This window comes from Scleropages formosus, chromosome 18 (assembly GCF_900964775.1).
Source record: "Scleropages formosus chromosome 18, fSclFor1.1, whole genome shotgun sequence".
NCBI classification, from domain to species: Eukaryota; Metazoa; Chordata; class Actinopteri; order Osteoglossiformes; family Osteoglossidae; genus Scleropages; species Scleropages formosus.
In genome coordinates, this window is record NC_041823.1 from 10452489 (window position 1) to 10468597 (window position 16109).

Here is a 16109-nt window from a genome sequence, read left to right on the forward strand (position 1 = left end):
TCCTCTTAACGGTCTCACACACAAGAGGTCCAAAATCAAAAGCACAAGGTTTTCGGTTCTGGCTCCGATGTACTGTAATGACCTCCCCCCCCCCGTCACTCAGAACTGCTGAATCTCTCTCTACATGTAAGAAGGGTCTCAAAACTCACCTCTTTCAGGACTCACTTCTGCCCTGATCTCGTAAGTCCTCAATAAACGCAAGTGTTTGTGTTTGATACTTTTTAATAACAATTTGTTTAAGGAAGGTAAAGCCTTTATGCAGCTCTTCGTGTGATGCCTAATGGTCCATATGGTGGGATGCGACAAACTGACTACTCTAGAATCACGTGTCTGCATCCAAATCTCTCCTTCTGTTGATGTATAGCACTGATCGTATTGTTCTCTGAGGCATACATCGCTTTGCAGAAAAGCAACCCATACAGAGTGATGCTGAAAATCACAAACCAAACTACAGATTAACGCAAAGAGCGCTGCCGTTTTTGTCGCACGTATCGATCACGCACGCCGGGGAAGCGGACGGAGCTCCTTGCTGAAAGGTGTCTCGGCTCCCTGCCGGTCCTCCCGTTGCATTTTGTCAGATGCCGCTCGGCGAGCACCAGGCAGGTCCACCTGTCTGCACATGTGAGTTGTATTTCGCAGTAATTTGGCACCTCCCTGTAGCCAGATACAGATGTACCGGGAGCACCACGTATGTCGTGACAGGAGGTGCCACTCCAGACAGATCGGGGTCCGTCAGTCCAGGATGGAGCATCGCAATGGCTCAACTCTGTACAGTAACAAACTGTAAAACATGTCACTTTAGCTCCACAGCTCTTTTATAACTCTTTCCTATAATAATCTGTGTCATTTTCGCTCAAGATCCACACTTCATTCTTACATTTATTTTTAACAGCACACTGTGATGTTTCACTTCAAATTTGTAATTATAGCTGTATTATTTCATGCCTTGTTTGTCAACTGTAGTATTATACTATTTTATACTATAGATTAAGATTTTTCATGGTACTCTGTACTCTCACCGTGCTTGTCTCACTCATGAGGGTCCATAACTGAAAGTCTGCCCATTTTCAGTCTGGGCTCCAGTGTAGTGGAATGAGATCCCTCTGTCCCTCAGAGCTACTGAATCCTATCCAGCATTCAAGAAGGCTCTCAAAACCCATCTCCTTTGGACCTGCCTTCTCTTCTGATGTCCCGATAGCTTCATGAATTTGTCCTGCATCTGTATATTTGGTCATCTGTGTACTGCTATTGGAATTTCACTTCCATAAGGAGGTACCGATGTGTAAAGTGCAGCAGCAAATTGGTGGTATGAGGAAAGACAAGCTGTGCGTTGATGATGTGTCTGTGACCAAAGCTCTTCTTATGATGAGGGTTCAACTTTTTTGCATCTTCTAAATTCCGTGTTTATGCCGGTTTAACAGCAATGCAGCCTCAGGAACTCACATGACCCAATACCTTTCTTTCCCAAGTGAAGTCTGACATAACACACCGGACTGTTGTCCACTCCTTGGCCCTTCCACATCTCACTGGACCCCCCCAGAAGCTGGAGACCGCAGTCTATGCCTCTCCAGTTGCTTCAGCCTCTAATGATGAGGCCAGAAGGACAGCGGTCAGCAGGTGTTGGTGTTTTCAGGTTGCCCAGGCAGTTAAGTCCTGCGGTTCTGCGGTCATTCCAACCGTAATCCTGCTGAACCATAAATTCTGCACGGCCCACTGAGGTCAACCTATCGATCAGATACAGCACCAGCAGAGGAGTGTGGATCTGGGATGGCCTGTAAAATCAGCTCATTCCTCTCACGATGTGCAGTGTCCCACACCCGCCAGCCGACAGCCACGGCTCCCTTGCTAAACGAGCACATGTGAACAAACTAATTGAACGCTGCGTCAAAGCGGAGGGAATTAGGGTTCGGCGTTAATGTGAAATGAATGTCAGAAGCTCGAGCGGTGCTTCGGGATGCCAGGAGACACAGTGATATAAGTGCGCCGGCCCCCTGTCTCTTACGGGATTAAGATCCTGTATTAATAAATCTTGTCTTGTGGGCTTTAAGCTGTTAAAATACAAGTTTAGAAGTTAATTGCGCTGGTGTTACCTATCAGATGCTTTCATGGCATTAGCTCTAGATCAAAAAGAGAATAAAGATCAAGCAGGTTTTTTTTTTGATTGGCAAATTATGATTTTAAATCCGTGTGCATGTAAATGCAGAGCTGTATGTGTCATTTTTTATGCTTTATTTTTCGAAAGGACAGGTATATTTTACATTTTACCAGTCCCACTGAATTCTGCACCTGTCCAAATCTATAACATAAAGGAAAGGCAAAAAATAAGCAAATATATATGTTTAAAATATCCTTTAATGCAAAGGAACTCAACACAAATGTGTATTGTTCACAAGTTTACCACTTATATTTTTGCTTGTAATACAGCAAAATTAGCCTGTGATGCAAATTAAGAGGAAAATTATAATCTTAGGTGTCTTTACTTGCTGTGTATTGATCCAAGGCTAAACTTGAAACACTACCTGTAGCAAGACTCCAATTTAGCAGCATACTAGGGTTATTTTGCTTTACTTTGAGTGCTTTTGTAGCAAGAGAAATGATTTTACAACCGAAATGCACGTGATGAGTTTTCCATAGTGTTACTTCACTGTGTGTCTTTCTTGTTTTCTTTGTTTTGCCCATTTCGCTCTCCATACATGCACTCCTATTTTCTCATGGGTCCATCAATTTTTCTGTTTATTTTCATTAGTGATGGCATCAGATTTGCACCCAGCCAACGAGGTTCACCGCAGCAAGTTTAAAACCTTGAAAGATGGAAGTCACCTGCGTTTGCATTTGTTGACCATCTTAACATTCTGTTTGGTTCTGTTTGCTTCTGTTGGTTTCTACAAAGCAGTTGCTTATCGCTATTACCTTTGCTTCATTTTGTGTGTGAGTGTGTGTTCTGTGTTCATTGTAAGTGATAGTGACTTGCTTCGTGGCTTTGATGCCATTTGTGTTCACTGTGACTCTGCATCTCAAGGGAAAAGCGAACAGCTAAGATCATCACACGTCACCTACACCTTGAAATATGTAGGTTTCTTTCAGTTGTCTAGGCTCACGAGGTGAGGGGCGAGTGCCGCCCTTGTGTTTGGGGTTAGAATTTTCTTGTTTGGTTTTGACACATTCTTTTCTTTGGCACTGCTCACACCCCTTTTCCCCGTGTGATTTTATCTCTTTGCATTGACTGTATATACTCTCCTATTCCACACATTCACTTACATCTGCATTTATTTATTTAGCAGATTCTTTTCTCTAAAGCGACTTCCAATGAACTCTATGTAGTGTTATCAGCCCACACAGCTTATTCACCGCGGTGACTTACACTCCTAGATACCCTACTTACACTGGCTCACTCATCCATACATCAGTGAACACACTCTCTCTGTGTCACTCACACACTATGGGTGAACTTGAACAGTATGTCTTTGGAGTGTGGATGGAAACCAGAGCACTCAGAAGAGACCTACACAGACACAGGGAGAACATGCAAACTCCACACAGACTGAGCAGGGATTGAACCCACGTCCTCTTGCACCACCCAGGCGCTGTGTGCTATACATTTATATTTATTCATTTAGCAGATGCTTTTCTCCAAAGCGATGTACGTTTCAGAGAAAATACAAATTTGTCCATTACATTAGGAGAAAGAGACATAGTTGCAGACATGTGACTCTTAAGTAAACTTGGTTTGTTTCTTTCCACTTTATGCACTGATGCTCATCGCACAAGTAGGTGCACAGAACTCAGAATAGACGATGGTACACAAACATTTACATATGATGCAGGAGTAGCGGTTGTGTAAAGGCTTGTCTGGGCATGATCATAAAGTTATGGTGCATGAACATTTACGCCATACATGGGCCTTTTACTCTAATGTACCGTTTCATCATACATCAGTTCCCAAACGAGCAGTTCTAATGTTACAGCCCTACACCCCTAGACAACCGGGGCTCGTAACACAAAGAGTTTCTAAATATTTTACCTAAATTTCTTGTACCCCTGTGTATTGGATAGATGTCAGAACGATACTACCTGTCTGACTGCGGTAATTTAAGCAAGTAAAGTGTCCCAAACATTGAGACAACTTTTATGTTGAGCGCTGAAATGGTATCATAACCCCAACCTCCCAACACCATTGGGAGTAACTGTTGGCTGCTGAGTAACCGCAGCACCTCCCTCCCTCGGCAGGCCAGAGAACGTCCCAACTGGCTGCGCCACAGCACCGTTAGCTCTTCTGGAGATGTTATATGCCAGGGAGAGCTGAAACATCCCTGGCAGCGCTGCCCTGTCCAGCTGACCCTCTCAGGACGCACGCCTTGGACCGCGACCAACTGGCTCGACCGAGACGCACCGGCCTCTGCGGCCTCGCTCCTCCTACCTTGTCATTCTGGCACACTTGGCGAAACGTGGCGGAGGCATCCAGGCGTTTTGTTCGGGCCTTGTTGAGGCACTTCGGGGAGGGAACGTGTGAGGTTTTTTGTTTCGATATAAGTGGTTCAGAATGTCGTCCATCAGCAATAAGTCTCAAAGGCTGAAAATTGCTGATGCGCAGCAACAGAAGCTGGAATTATTTAACGGGCCTTCGGTGAAACACCATTCATTCAAGAAAGAGGACTGTGGAGTTGTTTTTTGGTGATGCCTGGTATGGGGGGTTCTTTTTCACAGTAGGTGTTGACTTGCAGCTCTGCTATGTTCTTTTCTTGTGGTTCACGAAAAAACTTTTCATCTCGGAGTAAAACGACAAAACAAACATTCAGCCGAGCAGCTTCTGTGAGCCCGCAGTCCCATACCCATCAAACCTCACCTGCATCCTGACAGGTCTCAGGTACGAATCTTTCGGTAGAAAAGTCATACCAATCTCCAGTATCGGCCCCCTCCTACGGAGCCTGCGGTGCGGCAGCTGGCGCTATTTCCGCCAACGATCACAACAGCAATGAATTTGGATGCTGTGGAAAGCAGGTTGCACGGGGTAGTGCAGTGGCTGAAGATATACATGCAACATTCCCATGATCCTGGTATTGTACCCTGAAGAAAGGGACCCGACATGCTCCAGCGAAGCATTCGTCAGCACAGATATTGCAGTAAGCTACTACGTCCAGATCAAAACGTTTCTTGTGGGCTCCTAAGTTTTCCCATATATGACACATTACATAAAGTAAAAGTCTTTTACAGTACCACTCAAAAGCTGAGTACCCCCCAAAGCAGGTTTTATATATGCTTTAAAAGTGTATAGGAGTGTCTCTAAAATGTACATTTTAAATGAGAATGAAAATTTTGTAAATTTCAGTGACATATGACCTGAAAATGACTAATTATGAAAGGATAAACAAGTTTTCAGCAAGTCTACTCAAAATTTTGACTGGTTCTCTACACTTCACTCATTATGTTTTGCGAAATAACTGGTTTCTTTTTTCTTTTAAAAAGGAATGTTTGATTCTAAGAATTTGATTCTAATGCTTCATGTTTTAAATAATGTTGCCCATGTAGTCCTTGGTAGGTACGGCTTCGTACAGCTGTGCGGTTAGTTAGACACTCTGCACTGGTAAAGGGGTGCTCAATGTAAGTTCAGTTCGAACCCTTGGCTGCGTCTGGCCACTAATGAGGCCTGGGGTTCCGGACCAAATCCTTTCTTCTTCGTGAAGAGGATGACAGGAGCACCCTTTTCGGCAGCAAGGACAAAAGTGGGTCTCTTCAAACCATTTAGACAGCAGTAATTAATTTAATTAGGCAGGTTCCGGGAATAAAAATCAGCAACCTTCGAGCCCTCCAGGGCCGAGCTACAAACCATGTTGTATTCTGATTAGGCTTGATCTTAGAGGGAATTACTGCAATTTAATGCTTTAAAGGGCCTAAAATGTTATTGTTAAGGCAAAGAATTTTCATTAATATATTCACTTTAACCCATCAGCACCCTAATGTGTAAAAAGAAATCTTTTCAAGAAAATTCTTTTTCTCTGTGTGTATGTGTGTTTTATTACAGCCTGTTCAAATGTTTAATGTGTAGAATCAAGCCTGTAAATAATAATAAGTGCAAATGTGTATTATGCTCACTATGTAAACATATATCAAGTTCAAAACACACATTTATGTTCTTTTCCTGCCGTTATGCTCATGTATGAATCAGAAAGATTACTTTTGCTTTTATCTATGACTTTTACATTTGCTCCTCAACTTATGAACACAATTACAACTGTAAGTCTCTTCACAACTCCTCTACTCCTTCACTTTTACCACGATATCAGCATTAATAAAAGCTTAATAATACAGATGTCCTGCAATTTATTCCCTACAGTGTACTGAAACTAAAAATATAAATAAAATAAAAACAAACTCGTGTCAATCCTGACCGTTGACTGAGTCATCCTACAAATGTGCTCACTGCTCATCATTTTTAATTGGTCACCAGCACTCATGAACCCCATGTACGAGCTGTAAACACTGTGAGGGTGTGTTGAATTGTTCTATTTGTGTTTACAATCCTGAAACCTCATCAAGTTCAAGTTCAAGTTGTTTTTATTGTCATTCCTCTATATAGCTTGTATAGAGTGGAACGAAATGTCGTTTCTCCGGAGACCATGGTGCAACACAGAACAGGAGTACAGGACGATGATGGCTGAATGTGTACATACACCTTGCATTCACTCATCTACAGCCAGATTTCTTAGGAAAAGAATAACTAAAAAAAAGTACTTTAAAAATAAATGCATTTGGAAATCAATTGTTTGTGACCCGAAGAGCTGCTGAATATGTAAAAATATAGGTATTCATAGATTAATATTCACAAAATCGGTAATTATTTCAAAGTTAATCATTAAAAAATAGAGAGCGACGGTAGTTTATCCATACAGCAGAAGGCAATACTGTATTAATTCCTTTAATGGGCAGTGGAATAGAGGGACAGTTTTGTCTTTTGGCATCTTCGACAGAATCAAATCAGTTTGGACAAGTTTTAATCAATGCAGCCTTCAGTCTCAAACACTGTGCAATCATATTTTCACAGGATGGGGTAGAGTGGCTGTATCAGTTGTCTTTTGAAAGTAGGATAAACAGAGAAACACTCGAGCTTTAATCAACAGCATTTGGCAGCACTTTCAGTTCGGTAACAGACTCGGCATTTCATATTTTTAGATCGTCCGTTTTCGTTTTGATGAAGTACCTTTGGGTGTATGAAGGCCTTCCAAAGTGAGACTACTCACCTGTGAGCACAGATTTCCTTCACCTCTCCCTCTATGAAAGTATGCAGCCTAAAACAGTTTTAGTGGCATGTCTCGCTTGCCAAAGATTTGGGCCCATCTTATCTCCTGAAGGTCTATTAACCTCTTCCATCTAGCTCACTATGGTCCAAACCATCGGGGCCGTGAGTGGAGCAGTGGTTAGAGGCTGTCAAAGAACCTGGGTTTGAATCCCCGCTCTTGCTGTAGTCCCCTTGTGCAAGCATCTTATCCAGAAATGCTCCAGTAAAAAAGAAAAATATTACCCAGATGAGTGAATGAGTAAATAACTGTAAGCAGCATGATATACACATGTGACAATGAAAATTTCCTTGAACAAAGGCGTCAGCTAAATAATGGTTATTAATAGCAATAATAATCTTGGTGACCTTGTTTTTCCTCTAAAGAGCTGAGAATCACAAACCTTTATTCTCTCACTCTTGGCCCTTTCCCTAGTTACTCTTCAAGAAACATCATCTTTTTAAATTAAACTTAAGCCCATGAACACTACAGGGATCCAGGATGCCTTCTGTTATTTAAACATGAGTGCTATATATAAGCAACCCTTTTCTGCCCACGCACTGATCTTCCGTTTCTGCCATCTTTGACATTCGTGATTTTGGCGTGATATACGCACTCATTACCGCACCTGTATTCACAGGTATGGCAGTTTCACTCTGGTGAAAAGCATGCTGTAAATAAATATGGACAAAAGTGCCTTTTTCAAAATGCAGCATCGGTGCAACCACAGAAAAGTCCTGTTTAAACTTCTGAACTGCTCTTCTTCTGAAAAAGGACAAAGTCCAACAAAAAAATCACTAACTGCATGAGGTTTTAAATAATGTAGTCATGTAAAATATGATCCTCACTGTTTATCATGTTCTCTAGGACATCTTATTTTTGTCCTCAGGTGGGGACAGAGCATTTTCCCTCCCTTGTGTCTCGTAGTACTGTGATGAACTGGTGTCCTGACCGGAATGTACCCATACTAGCTTCGCTTTCAGGATAGGCTCTGGACCACAGAGACACCGACTTGGTTGAATGATTGACTTAGCATTTGTGTTCACATTTACATTTGTTCATTTTAGCTGATGCTTTTCTGCAAAGCAACTTACAATGTTAACGCCACACCTATTTACCCATTTATACAGCTGGGCAATGTTACTGGAGCAATTCAGGGTAAGCACCTCGCTCAAGGGTAGTACAGCCAAAGGTTGGGATCAAACCTGCAACCCTTGAGTACAAAGGCAGCAATAGCCTTAACCACTATGCTACCACCTGTCCGGTAGTATTTGAGTTCTGCACATGCAGTCCGGTGACTCTGAAATGATTAGATGCACCTAATAAGATGTTTGGTACAACAGGTAGCATAGTTCTGAAAGTCATTGCCTTACAGCTGAAGGATACAGGTTTCTATCCCACGTCCTGCTGTAGCACCTTTGGTCAAGGTAGTTACCCTGAATCGTTACAGTTAAAATTACACACTCGTTTAAGTAGGCAAACCGTTGCCAGTAGCTTAGTGTACAAACCTGACACGAGTCTTTTGGAGGAAAGCATCCGCTAAATGAATTAATGAGAAATCTGTCACGCCCACATCTCAAACGACAACACCTGACTCTGCTCCAGCACCAGATTAACCACTCACCCTTTGAAAGACCCTCCGCAGCTCCCATACCTTTGCGGAATCTCGTCAGAGACAACTGCCCTTCCTTGTGACTCCTCGCTCATCTCCAGTTCTCAGTTCACGGTCTCTGGTTATTGACCTTTCGCTTCGTTTCTCGAACACGTCCACGGATCTTCCTTCTGACCCTGATCGCCGTTGACCGACCACCCGCCTGTCCCTGACATCGAGAACTTGCCTGATCCTCCGAATCCAGACGAACGACCCCGCGCTTGGATCCTTCTGTCCCGGTTCACTGTGACAAAATGGTAACGCCTTTAATAATTTTGCAAGGGCTCCAAAAGCAGAGTTTTCTCTTCGCTTTAGTATGTCTGCGCCACTGGTGCGGTGTTCTGTTTTGACTATGGGCCTTGCTGGTAGCTGGTAGACCCAACTGAGCACCGTACCCTCCTCTGCAAACACACAGCGCCCAGAGCGCTCACAGTGAAGCGGCCGAGGGGCAGATGCTCTACGGCTATACGTCCTGTGCCAGGCGCTAAGGAGACCTGAGGAGACCTGAGATCAGTCGTGGAGGAACCGACCCTGAAGGCAGTCTGGGATGTTGTCGCTGCGAGATAAAACGAAAGATGCCTATTCATGAGCTGGAGAATAATAACAAAAACTTCTGTGCTGTGAATTTCAGCCATGATAGTTTTATTAATGATACTTCTGTGAAGCCAATGTGTGAGAAAGGCATGGCTTGGTATACTTTTACAAGTGTGATTTATGTCAGCTCCGCACATGGTAGGCCTGTCGGAAGGCCGTGGGACGGGGTCAGATTATCGTGAAGGTCACAACCGGACACCGTCCTGGTTCCTGCCCCTTGTTTTCCTCCCCGTGGCTGGCGATGCGTCGGCTTGTTCTGCATCCAAGGATGAGGCCCTGGCCGCATGACACTGCTTCCATACAGATGAGGTGAACCTCAGTACACACCCTCCTTTCGTTTGTTTTAAAGGCGTATGGCTCTTTATTTTGTTCTTGGCCGGTCACAGCCACTTTCTGCAAAACAGAACCATGGTTTTGTTGACTAAATGAACTGAATGCAGCGCACCATATGGTAACTGACATGCTGTAACAACTAGGCCTGTTTAACACAAACTTCCGCGGCACAAAGACTGATTAATGTACCGTGAGGCGACTTAGACCATAGCTGGGCTCTCCTGATTGGAGGATTTGTGTAATCATTCCCATGAGTTCTTGCTTTAAAGTCACATTTTAAATTAATAAAGAATTAAAAATAAATATGATTAAAATCACACACGCATCATCTGAAACCGCTTGTCACATGCGGGTCACGGCGAGCCAGAGCCTAACCCGGCAACACAGGGCGTAAGGCTGGAGGGGGAGGGAATACACCCAGGACGGGACGCCAGTCTGTCGCAAGGCACCCCAAGCAGGACTCAAACCCCAGACACAACAGAGAGCAGGACAGGGTCAAACTCACTGCACCCCCTTGATTAAAATATAATATATTATTATATATATAATATAATTATTATTAAAATATAAAAATAAAGAATAACAATTTATTTAATAACGGGGGCGCGGTGGTGCAGTGGGTTGGACCGGGTCCTGTTCTCCGGTGGGTCTGGGGTTCGAGTCCCGCTTAGGGTGCCTTGCGACAGACTGGCGTCCCGTCCTGGGTGTGTCCCCTCCCCCTCCGGCCTTACGCCCTGTGTTGCCGGGTTAGGCTCCGGTTCCCCGCGACCCCGTCTGGGACAAGCGGTTTCAGAGAGTGTGTGTGTATTTATTTAATACTTTTTTTATTTATTGTTACGATATCTTAAAATGTAACTAAAAAACAACAAGACAGAGCACAATACCAACAACATCGGGGTGCATATTACAACACAAGCACACATTATGAAAAAAAGATTAAATAGAGTGAAGAAGAATAAAGAACGCCACTCTTTAGTATTGGTCTTTACTCGTACTAATTTACTAATCTGCTTTTTCTAATTTAATTGTTCAAAGGCAGAACTCTTCCCTAAGCATTTTACTTTGTGCAATGCAGCAACGTTGCAATATGATGTCAACAACTAAAGATATTTTCTAAATAATTTTCAAAGTCCCAAAACTTTATTGGCTTTTGGTTATTCTTCCTGATTGTTTCCCACGAGAAAAAAAGGCAACGACTTAAGGCAGAGTTGTGGCCCAAGTGTGTGTGTGTGTGTGTGTGTGTGCGCGTGAACATTTACCATGACAATCATCGGGAAGCTCAAAAACAGGCCCCCGAGCGGCGCAGGGTCACTTTTCATATATATATTTTTGCTTCGAGACGGAAATGATGCCTGCCTCATATTTAAAGCGGGAGAGGAGGGTGACTACCTACTTAGTTCGGCGGGATGTCATTAGCGAGACGGGGCCCTTGGAAGTGCTATCAAAGGTTCTCTTTATCGGCGAGGCTTAAGCGCTACCCTGCTGCTAGCCCGTTCTATTCCGGCTTCATCACGCCGGAGCCTCACAGAGAGGCGCTCTGAAGGAAGCTCACAATTGCATTCCTTGACAGCAGCAGAGAGATTCCGGAACCCCTTTCATCTCCTGGTTCTGTTGTGTGCTGCCGTTTCATTGGATGGACAGATTTCGGGGGCCTTTGTCTGTCTGAAACCTCTCCAGGAGAAACAGACTGCTCGCCGGCACCATTTTGATGTGCCGATACCCAGTGCAATTCACCAAAGTTGTCAAAAAATCTTGACTTCCTCTTATGGAATATTCATTTGTTGTTCACTTGGGAAAATGACACATGAAGGCTTCAGAATATTGTCTTATTAATGACTAGGCTAATTAAATTTTAGAAGGGATTTCGTTGTGTTGCTTGTCTGCAGGTATAAATGATCCGTCCAAAAGGCTAACTGTGATGATTGATGGAGAAGAAGATATAAAACAGAAAGCGACATGAGGGGAAATGTATTATTGAAACCTCAAAAATGAATAGATCATTACAATATTTATCACACATTTTCCTCCAGAGCAACTTAGTATTATGCTAAGATACTTATAGCTCTTTAGCCATTAATGCGATAGTGTAATTTTTACTGGAGCGGTTCAGGGTGCTCAGGGGTACTATAGGAGGAGGTAGGATTCAAACCAGGGTGCGAGGAGGCAAGTTTCAACCACTAAAGCACAAAGCAGCCCTTGATCCAGTTTGTTAATCAAAAAGCATGGTAATGGTACTGTAGCCACATCTGGTGGCCCAGAGCTCTCTGTTCATAAGCTTTCATTCTCTAAATTCATTAGCTTGGTGCAATTATTAACAATACAGTGTAAATGTATCTCAAAAGGTAACACGTGATTTGTCGGCATCGGGGGATCAAAAGGACTCCACACACACACACAAACACACACACGCACACACGCACACACACGTCTCTGGGCCCTACCTGAAGGTCTGATGTTAAGGCTGGAAACAACCGTTGGGTCTCTCAGGCTCCACAGCTGGTCTTCACAAGCAGCTGCTTGAGCTGTGGGAGACCCTCCAGAGCTTCCCTGCGCTCTTGTAAGCGTGTGAAGCTCTGTGCACCACCTAGCCGGCTGCGTGTGGCTGGGAATATCCAGTGGACACGTCACGTTATGTGTGGGGCTGCGAATAAGAGACAGGCAGCACGTTGAGTTCACACCTGCAGAACAGGCCACCATGCAGCTTCCGAAAAATAAAAAAATCACGAGAAATGAAAAGTACAGATAATGAACTCTAGAACACTGATAAAACTCAGATTAAATCAGATTAAAAACAACTTTAAAAAGCAAAGATTAGTTAAGTACTTAGTTTTTAGTAGTTAGTTAAGTGCCCGTCGTATTGGCTCTTTGCGACCACGTAATCCTTCCAGAATGTTCTGTCCTTAGTCCTGAATAGAGTGAGTTCACCGTTGTATCGAGCGGTACGCTGCTTTGGAGAAATGCACGTGCTAAATTAATAAATGCTGAAAGAACTAAGGTTTATGTGAAGGCACATCGTAGCTGTGAACGAATCCTTCCACCTGGCTGCTGGTTGTCCTACCCCCTCACTTTTCCAAGCATATCAAAGGATTGTTCTACCAGCCCAGTGCTTCTGTAACGGTGCTGGCCCATGACCACATCTATACAAGGGTTTCCATCTTAAGAAAAGAAATGGCAGTGCCTGTGTTGGGACGTGTCCACACAGTTCCATACCTATTGTCCAACCTGGTTCTCCAGTATCCTGAGATCCTGGTCCCATGACTGTCTGTCCAGCACCCATCCACAGCCCACCTGTGTACCCACTTGCCCTTTTGTGCTGCGGACCTGCTTTAGCCTTTCTGCAGCTTTTAGTTTCTCTCTCTTGCTCCATGACACAGATACCCCCCACGGAGTAACAGGCTTTTTTCCAGCATCCGAGAGCAATGACAAACTCGGATTTCCCTAAAGCCGCCAAGCCTCTCTGACCACAGTCTCCACGATGATGATTATGTCAGTCCTTCCAGGGCCACCCGGGAACCTCCGGAGATCCCTCCTCTGAGCACCACTCCGACACCTTGGCAAAAAAAAAATAAAATCACAAGTTCTTCAAGGTTTGCTGTTGCAGAACTTGTAAAAATTGCTGAACATCACTTGGATTATTTTTGCGCAGACACACATACACTTTGAATTTTAAATTTGTATGAAACTGCTTTCCAGGAGTTATACTTGACTGACTCCCAGCAATGGGCCAAAGGTTCACAGATTGCTCACTCAGACTTAATGACTTTTCTTGCTCTCTTTTTCAGCACTCTGCGAAAAACCTCTGACAAGTCTCATTCTAAAATAGAGATGTGCTAAAATAAAACTGAACTGATGTTCTTAACATCTGCTTCGAGTGCGTTATCGGCTTTGACACCGTGGGCACCGCTTGCAATACGATCCAGTAATTTTTTCTAAATCAGAGAAAGAGATATGAGTGTCGGCTGCTCTGTCGGAGAGAACCGGGCCTGTTGCAAAGAGGAGGAAGAGGAGAAGGAGGAGGAGGAGGAGGAGGAGGAGCGCTGGAAAATGGACCTGGAGCTGTGGCAAACACGAGATACGTCACTTTGGATGACAGCTGCGTTAATGCGCTCCAGCAGCAGCGGGGGAGACAGAGCATATGCTGGGGCCCAGGGTCCCTTGTAGCACAACGCAGAGGAGGCGAGAGGAGCGTCTCGTGGAACGGCTGCACTGTTTATGGGAGCTGTTCCCTCTGCTCCCCGATCCTACACCCCCCTACAGAGCTGGACCTTGTTTCAGCCCCTCTCTAAACTGGCTTCTTCGGTACCGATAAACTCTTGCACACAATGAAATGCTAATATCCCCCTTTGTTGTCAATGGTTGGGAGCAGCTGGCAGTAGAGTGGTTAGAGCTGCTGCCTTCAGGCCCAAAAGGTCACAGGTTCAAATCTCATCTCTGGCTGTAGTTCCCTTGAGCACAGTGCTTACCTTGATTTGCTTCAGCAAATTTACCCACCTGTATAAATGTGCACATAATTCTAAGCACCTGAACATTGCAAGTTGCTTTGGAGAAAAACATCAGGTAAATAAATAAATGTAAATGTGTTGTATTTAATACATAAATGCATTATAAATGTTAGTGGTGATGTGTAGAGCATCTGCCAGAGTGAGGGACCCACGTCGGGAGCCCCTCTCCTGCTGTAACACCCTTAAGGAAGGGGCTTATCCTGAAATAATAACGGTAAGAATTTCCCTGCCGTACAAATGGGAAAGTCATCGTAAGTAGCTTAGTATACTAACCTGACATTATGAATTGCCTTGAATGAACGCAATATTAATTTCAGAAGCTGGTTTAAAATCTAAAAGTGTTTCGTGAAGTGTCTTAAACTGGATTTTGCAGCCAGAATAACATCAGAGGCAAAATGTAACTGAATGTCTTTTGCACTCTTGGTGTTCATATTATGTGTGCAGCAAATGAAACGTCATCACGAAACAGCCATAAAGCACAAGAAAGGCCCCGAAAGGCCTACGTACCGCGCACCGCCATGGGAACGCAGGCTCCACTCCAGTGATGTCACTCTCGGTTAAAGAGCAGTGAAATATGAAGCTGGGATAAATGTCAACAAATGTGCTATAATGGAAAGAGTGATTTATGTGTCTCCATTTCGTTGCAGTGATGCTTGTATAGCATCGATTTGGAACTGCCCATCCTGCCCCTTTTATCTGGCCTACATAAATTTGGAGAGTGATTTTAATGCCCCATCATAATTTGTATGAAACATTTGGAGCATCAACCTTTTATTATATCGACTGCAATAATAATAACAGCAGCTTTTTGTTATTAATATGTTAAAAATCATGCAGCGAATACTAACAGCACAGCAGGGGGATGTAGCAGGTGGTGGTCCCAGATTGTGGGTTTGGACGTGGGTTCAAATCTGGCTGAGTCTATGCAGAGTTTGCGTCTTTCCCCTATGTTCATGCGGGTTTCTTGTGGGCGCTCTGATTTTTTTCCCCACAGTTCAAAGACACACATCACACATCTGAACCGCTCGTCCCATACGGGGTCGCGGGGAGCCGGAGCCTAACCCGGCGGAAGGGGACACACCCAGGATGGGACACCAGTCCGTCGCAAGGCACCCCAAGCGGGACTCGAACCCCAGACCCACCAGAGAGCAGGACCCAGTCCAACCCACTGCACCACTGCACCCCCCAGTTCAAAGACATGAGTTTCAAATTAATTGGTCACCCTAAATTTCCATTTATGTGTGTGTGAGTGTGTTTGGAATTGTGACATGTGACAGACTAGCACCTCGTCCAGGGTGCAGATCGCCTCCTGCTTGCACTTCCAAGATAGGCTCTGGACCAGCGTCGCTGCATTAGACAAGCGGGTGATGAAAACGGAAAAAAAAAACAGCAATGAAAAATACAGTCATGGCTAATAATATGTTTACATCCATGCACGTCTTTGAAACAGAATATATTCCGTTAAAGTCCCACTTTTCACTTTGTTCTTCACTTTCCTTGGAAGCCCACTTGGGTATGAAGTTATTCCTGGAGATGGGTGAGGACTGTCCCACATGTCTCTGGTTGTCAAAATCAAGTGCTCCTTCTGTCTATTGGGGCTCGCATGAACTCAGCCTGTCTGCGATGCCTCATCAAGGTGGAAATGAGTCCTCATTTGTCCCCCCTCACCCTCATGACGCCTTCCGTTCCTTAACCGTGGCGCTACAGTGGCCATCCTTGAGCATCCTTGTCCGGGCTCAGAATCCTGCCCCCCCAAGT